The following is a 5,857-nucleotide window of genomic DNA, read 5'->3' as shown; positions in this document are numbered from 1 at the left end:
ATTTTGAAAAGAATTTGACGGACCATTATTTTCTTGACACTGTCAATGTCATTACTTTGACCATAAATATGCAAGGATGAGTTTGGCAATTACGTTATTTTTCTTTCAGCGGTTATAAAGTCTTCACAATGTTTTTTTGTTTTCTTTTTCTCTTTTACTCTTTTGACGGTTTCAGAGATAATAGATACACAATCTCTTTTTTCGCAACTTGAAGATAATAGCTTATTGTTTATAAATCAGACCATGTAACTTTTAACAATTTGATTCAAAATTAGACAATCTATCATGCATGCATGAATATTTACAAAACAGGCGCTTATATCACAAAAATTAAATGTGAAGTGGGCCCTATAAGGTATTCTTCAAAAAAATTGCTGAGTGAACCCAACAAAGTATCTATCATCTACCCATAAATGGACTTTCTTTATATACATATATATATATATATATATTTAGGGTTTTTGATCGAAATGTTCCCCCAACCATTGCTCAAGTTCCAACTAACCTCAAGATCGTTTGTGAAAACCCCACCAATTGGACGTGTTTTCCTAATGTTTAAAAGAAATAATAAAAGTTAAAATTCAATTATACACTTCCTAGTTTATCAAACACAAAAGAGAATCACATATTATGCCCAAGAATTTAAACAATCTACAAATTTACATTGTGAAGAAAACAATTCTGTGTCAAATTTCTTTTCACAGTTTGACCCAAATGGCTATGAGGAGACTCAATCAGACTTTGCTGCTACTCACACATATGCACCAAATATTTACTATATTGCGTGTTTGAATATAGCAGTTGAGTTTTGGGAGGAGACAAACTCATTCAAATATGAAACTTGCCATTTCCCTTTGTACCATGACATTCTACGTAGTTGCCCCCTCAAACCCATTCAATGCCCATGTGTGTTTACTATTCTCATGCGCAGCACGTACTTCCTCCTCCATATAAAGGCCATGCAGCATGCCAGCCAGAGCCAACTTATACTTCTCAAGATTATTACCAACAACAACAAAAAACCTCAAGTTATGGCAATGCAATTACGTTCTTTTCTCTTAGGCATACTGCTACTAATTGGCTTTGCTTTCACAAATAGCGAAGCTGATATTAGAGCTCCACCCACACATTTTGACACTGCTTCTCTCAATAGGAGCAGTTTTCCAGAAGGGTTCATATTTGGTGTAGGTTCTGCATCTTACCAAGTAAGTCCTTTTCTGGGCTTTAATTTGAGTTTTGATTAGGGTTTTCTTTCAAATTCAGACCAAGCATCGATCCATGCAAGAATATTGACATCTTCTTCATTGTGTCTCTTGTGTATTTCAGTATGAAGGTGCTGCAAAGGAAGGTGGTAGAGGACCAAGCATTTGGGATACCTTCACCCACAAATATCCAGGTTTGTCCAGTCAAATCATCAATTAGTTAAAATAACAAAATCGTGCTACTTTTACTCTTATGCTCTAAATAAATAAATTTTCTATGATTAATTGCAGAAAAGATTAGCGATAGAAGCAATGGAGATATCGCTGTTGATCAATATCACCGCTATAAGGTTCATGACCCAATGTGCACACATTAAATTTTGAAGCACGAAGAAAACTCATCACATTGAAGAAAAGCTCCCGATAATTTTTACCTGATATCTTTTTTGTTATGCACTGTAGGAAGATGTGGGAATTGTGAAGAATATGGGGTGGGATGCTTATCGATTCTCTATCTCATGGTCAAGATTGTTACCAAGTAAGTTCATTTGTGACCAATCGTCAATGTTTCTGCCTTCATGGTTTTCGCTTAAGTAATGTGTCCAAGTTGTCTTCCTAATAACATAACAAATTTTTTTTTTGGTTACAATTAAAATACTTAATTGAAATAACTTAAGCAAAAATTAAATTTTTTTTTTTTCCAAACATAAATTAAATAGAAGCGAAGTTCAAGTTCGATAACATATAGCCCCACTTTTTTAAAGTTCAGTTTAAATGTTGTCGGTGCACTTATTTTTTTATTTTCTGGTTTTGTTTTAATTGTTAGATGGAAAGTTAAGTGGAGGAGTGAACAAGGAAGGAATTAAATATTACAACAATCTCATCAATGAGCTCTTACGCAATGGTGAGTCATTCAACCTTACATGATCAATAATTTATGCAATAGGAGTTGCACTCGTAAAAAAAATTCATTTTGTCAAACATATAACTCACTTTTATTGATGATGCTATTTATAGGTTTAACGCCATTTGTGACACTCTTCCATTTTGATCCTCCCCAAACTTTAGAAGATGAATATGGTGGTTTCCTAAGCCCTCATATTGTGTAAGTGAAGAAATTAGTCCTTTGAATTGTATTGATAATTTAATTAATAAATACAATTATGACATTTACATTCTGAAATGTGTATATACAGCAATCATTTTCAAGATTACGCAGAACTTTGTTATAAGGAATTTGGCGATCGAGTAAAGCATTGGATCACACTGAATGAGCCGCATACCTTCAGTAACTATGGTTATGCAACCGGGTCCCAAGCGCCGGGACGATGCTCCACTTGGCAACAACTAAACTGCACCGGCGGAGATTCATCTACTGAACCATATTTGGTAACACACCACCAGCTCCTTGCTCATGCAGCTGCCGTAAAATTGTACAAAAATAGATACCAGGTACAATTAAGTAGTTTGTTGCAACAAGAGAGCGACTACTTTACCTTTTTGTGACTCTAAAACAAACAAACTAAATGTTCTTGTGCAGGCGTCTCAAAATGGAGTGATAGGGATAACACTGGTGTCAGATTGGTTTGAGCCCCTATCGGAAGAAAAAGAAAATAAAAACGCTGCATTACGAGCTTTGGATTTTATGTTCGGATGGCAAGTGTATTTCAAATTTGCTTATGAATATAATGTTTGCTACTTATAGCGAGCAATACATAATATAATGTCAAGTTAATGCTTGAATTTTTTACATTCTTATAGGTTTGCTGAGCCATTGACAAGTGGTGACTATCCGCAAAGCATGCGATCTCTTGTCGGAAGCCGATTACCAAAATTCACAAAAGAACAATCCAAGTTGCTAATTGGTTCATTTGATTTTCTTGGACTAAATTACTATACGGGTTACTATGCAAGTGATGCACCTCGAAATAACTCGGTATACGCAAGCTACACAACAGATGCCGGCGTTAACCTTTCATGTGAGCACAAGTTCAGAATTTATTTCAAGCAATTTAAGTTTATAGACTAATTAGATTCTGATATTGATATGTGTTGTGGCAGCTGAACGTAATGGGGTCCCCATCGGTCCAAAGGTACACATCAAATTACTAGATTAAGCCTTTATGATTTCGACCATTAATCGTTTTGCACTTACAAATTTGACTCCTAAAAATCTAAAGATCTTCAAATTTTGATGCAGGGTGCTTCGGAATGGTTAAATGTTTATCCACAAGGAATTCAACATCTTTTACTCTACACAAAGAAAAAGTATCACAATCCAATTATTTACATTACCGAAAATGGTAATTTTTTCTAGCCTTAAGTAATTCCATGTGTTTCACATATTTTTGGTGTAAAACACGCACAAGTGGTACAAAGTCTAAATTTGTAACTACATAATAATGTATTATATATTGTAGGTGTGGATGAGTTGAATGATCCGAAATTATCACTTGCCGAAGCCCTTAATGATACCCATAGAATTGACTACTACAATCACCACCTTCAATATGTTCAAAGTTCTATTGAGTAAGTGTATTTAAATTCATTTATAATATTTGAATATAAATGTATATGGTATAGCTTTTGATTTTGAGTTATTGATTCATATTGTTGACATTAATATATTTAATTTCCTTTCATTGCTTTTTAGCAATGGTGTCAAAGTGAAGGGATTCTTTCCGTGGACGTGCTAGACGACTTTGAATGGAGTTCGGGATTCAGTGTTCGATTTGGTATCACCTATGTAGATTACAACGATGGGCTTAAAAGGCACCCAAAACTCTCAGCGCACTGGTTCAAAAGTTTCCTTAGAAGTATTGAAAACTTCCGATCATATTAGTCATTCAATATTTGTATTTAATTCAATAATGTGAATTTTATGTATGTAAAATAATACTAGGGATTCCAAATTTGTGTACATTCAATAATTTCAATTTTAGTCCTTGTATAGGATTTAAATTGCATTCAACCCCCTTGTAAAATTAAACATTTATTTTTAGTCCTTTGATGAGTGTCAACATACACATAATTATATGAAACTCATTTGTTTGTAGTCCTTTGATTGACTGTCTCGAATTTGAGTTATTTATACTGATCCCTCTTGAGCTTTTTCGTGTTTACGTAAAACCCTCTAAGGTCTTGGAAATTACACAAACACCCCGTCAGGTTTCGAAATGGTTTCACATAACTCCAAAAGTAATGGAAGAGATGGAGAGGATGAAGGAAAGCGTACGTCTTTTTTTCCTTGGGACAAGCGTACAATGCGTGTGTGATGGTTGGTTTTCTTCTTTTTACTATTTTATTTATAGTACAATATTGGGGATTAGGGTACAATAATTCTATCCAAACAGTATTCTAATAACATGAAGGGTATTTTAGTTTATGCAGAAGTATTGTTATATTTGGTTTTTGGTTCTTTTGGAATTTTGGAGTTATGTGAAACCAATTTGAAATATAAGGGGGTGTTCGTATAATTTTTAGGACCTCAAGGAGTTATGTGAAAACACGAAAAACCTCAGGAGGTGTGAGGATAAATAAATCCCCGAATTTTCACCTATCCTTTAAATTCTATTGTACTTTGACCATACGACGGTGACAAAAATTTTGAAGTTTAGTAGCCCACTATTTAGAGGCGCTATAGTACGGCTCATGATGTACGGCTCATGAAATGAGCGCATATGCGCAAACTGACCTCTAATCGGACTTGAGGCTCAACTTCAATGATCCAAATTGTCTATTTGTTAGAATCTCAGAAAAAAATCATCTTAACCAAAAAATAATCAATCAAATTGGAAATTATCTAATTATTTAGTTATGGTCAAATAAAGAAACCAACACAATTATGAAAAGTTGAAAAAAAAAAATTTGGGTGATAATCAAGAGCAGAGTCTGTGACGAGGGAGAGGAGGATATTGTTGTAAGCTTTTGATAGAGAAGTTTCTATTCTCTTTGTTTTTTTATTTATTTAGGGGGTAACCATGCTTAGATGGGTTAGAGATCATCACAGTGGTTGCCCCTTTTTTTTGTCAATCTGTTTATATGATCATTAAAGCAGGGCGAGGAACGAATACCATTTACAAAAGCACAAGTCTAAAAGACAAAGGAGCAATAAAAAACCAGAAGCCTGTGACGATGCGAAAGCAAGCAGAAGCCTGTGACGATGCGAAAGCAACCAAAAACTAACTGGAATTGGCCGAATCGAAGCCGAAACCGTCGGCCAAAAATGGGTTTAAGAATTGATCTGTAAAACCTTAAAATTTACCCAAACCAAGCACATAAACAGGTACAGCACGAAGAGTAGATGAAGTTTCATACCTGGTTCGACAATTTTAGTTGCCGGAATCGCCGAAAATAGAATGAACAGTTCCGGCGACGAACGGGAGTTTTGGGCTGGGTTTCAGTAAAAAATCGAGACCAATCTGGGAGTTTCGAAGGTGAAAATGGGTATGGGCGTGTAGCGGCGGAAGAGACGAAGATTTTACAAGTCGTTTCGTCGGAAACAGTGGCCAGACGAAGCTGGAATTGACACCGGAAAATCTGCATGGCGCGACGGAAAGAGAGAGGTCGTCGTGGGAGAGAGAGAGAGAGAGCTGACTGGTTATTTAAAAATCGGAAATTGAAATATTAACGGTTGTGCCACTACACTTCCGTTT

General features: G+C 35.3%; 1 pseudogene across 1 annotated transcript; it reads left to right on the top strand.

Annotated features, from left to right (window-relative positions):
• Nucleotides 1-1,016: 1,016 nt before the first annotated feature.
• On the top strand, nt 1,017-4,215 carry LOC103343790 (beta-glucosidase 12-like; annotated as a pseudogene). Its single transcript, XR_016127060.1, has 13 exons — nt 1,017-1,205; nt 1,327-1,396; nt 1,494-1,552; nt 1,665-1,740; nt 2,029-2,106; nt 2,220-2,307; nt 2,399-2,654; nt 2,743-2,858; nt 2,964-3,181; nt 3,264-3,295; nt 3,403-3,505; nt 3,623-3,731; nt 3,856-4,215. The product of XR_016127060.1 is annotated as a beta-glucosidase 12-like (transcript).
• The last annotated feature ends 1,642 nt before the right edge of the window (nt 4,216-5,857 follow it).

The sequence above is a fragment of the Prunus mume genome, linkage group LG5 (assembly GCF_029339155.1).
Source record: "Prunus mume cultivar Tortuosa linkage group LG5, ASM2933915v1, whole genome shotgun sequence".
NCBI classification, from domain to species: Eukaryota; Viridiplantae; Streptophyta; class Magnoliopsida; order Rosales; family Rosaceae; genus Prunus; species Prunus mume.
This window is presented reverse-complemented; position numbering and strand designations above follow the sequence as displayed.